Raw genomic sequence first — 1,897 nt, 5'->3', positions numbered from 1 at the left:
ATTGTATTGTTGTTTATAAAACAACACAGCAAACCAAGTGGAAGCAAAAGTCCCCATTGTGGTCGGGCATCGAGTAGAAAACGGCTGGTACGTTAATCTATTCAAATGTGTAAATTCATTCTAAACGTGCCCACTTCATTTACTGTGTGGATATCTTTAAGTTCATGCAATACTTAGCTAATCATTCCATTGGCCTAGGTCCTCATGTTTTCGAAACGTGTGAACCCGTCTACCCAACAGGGAAGACCAGAGGAAAAGTAGAGTCGCTAAGAGTATGACTTCGTATGAGTAAAAGAAGATCGACTCTAGATCATAAGTTAGAGTGACTTAACATTCGATAGCTGGAACAGTCAACAGGCTTAGTTTTCTACAACTCAGTGGGAACCAACGGATATGCAAGCATTTGTCACGCAGGTTGTGCCAATTAATGCATATCACACACGGTCGAAGGGCTGCGTACTACTTGCTGTACGGCCGTTTTAAGGAGTGGACCAGGAGGCGCAGCGGATCTTGAATCACAGTTGCTTCTGATTTATTCAATACGGAACACGTTAACTTCACAAAAACAGTACAAACCGAACCGTTCGACCCACGTAGTGCTCACAGCGTCAACTAAACAGGCACCACACCCAGCAAAACCAGAGCCTTGGAAAAAGTGGAACGCCTAAAATAGACTCCCCAATTCCAGAGACAACGAACTAAACATCTGTCTTGCATTGGGAACCTCCATCTTCAAGGCCACCATAAAACCTACCATAGCCCCTAGACAATTTAACAATCCCCATAGATAACCAAAAAAACCTAGACACTACAAAAACAAACAAACCACCCCTTGTGCACACCTGACCCTAACAATAATAAGAAAGCACCCATAATAACTAAGTCAAGGGTGTGACAGTGTACCCCCCCCCAAGGTGCAACTCCGGCCACAACCATAAACCTATATGGGAGTGTTGGGTGGGCATTTCCCGCCGGTGGTGGTTCTGGTCGATGGACGTAGACCCAGCATCCACCTCTGGCTTGGCCCACTTAGGGCGGAGTAATCAGGAGTAAGTGGACCCCTGGCCGGCGCTCACGACCTAGAGACGGGACGCGCAGCGCGGACACCGAGGGTCGATGGACCAAGCCTCCGGTACTGACGTGCCTTCGTTGGAGGTTCAGCTCATGGGCGTGCCATTGGACATCACTGGAGCTTCGAGCCATGGATCCATCACTGATGAGGCATTCTGCCATGGATCATCACTGGAGGCTTCGTGCCATAGAGATCATCACTAGGCTTCGTTGGCCAATGATCATCACTGGAGGGCTTGTCGTGCCATGATCATCACTGGAGGCTTCGTAGGCCATTAGGATCATCCGGGTAAAAAACCTAGACAATAAAAATATAACACAACCACCCCTTGTCACACCCTGGACCTAACAACATAATAAGAAAGCACATAACAACTAAAGTCAGGGCGTGACAGTTGCAATTCTGTAACTACACCGTTGTTAAACTCAATGAATGACTAAGCCTTTAGCACAGGGCTCTCCTAACCCTGTTTTCTGGAGAGCTACACATCCAGTAGTTTTCACTCTACTCCTGTTGCGAGAGCTACCATCCAGTATGTTTCACTTCTAACCCTGTTCCTAGTCGAGGAGCTACCACGTCCCAAGTAAGTTTTTCACTCTAAACCGTTCTGGAGAGCTACCGTCCAGTAAGTTTCACTCTAAACCTGTTCCTGGAGACTACACGTCAGTAAGTTTCACCTCTAACCTGGTTTCTGGAGAGCTAACCGTCCAGTAAGTTTTCACTCTAAACGTTCTGGAATCTCCGGTTTTCATCAGGTGAGAGCTACCGCTCCAGTAAGTTTCACTCTCAATACCTGTCTCTGGAGAGCTATCCCGTCCAGTTAGA

The sequence above is a fragment of the Salvelinus sp. IW2-2015 genome, unplaced genomic scaffold (genome assembly GCF_002910315.2).
Source record: "Salvelinus sp. IW2-2015 unplaced genomic scaffold, ASM291031v2 Un_scaffold1541, whole genome shotgun sequence".
NCBI lineage: Eukaryota > Metazoa > Chordata > Actinopteri > Salmoniformes > Salmonidae > Salvelinus > Salvelinus sp. IW2-2015.
Note: the sequence above shows the minus strand (reverse complement) of the source record.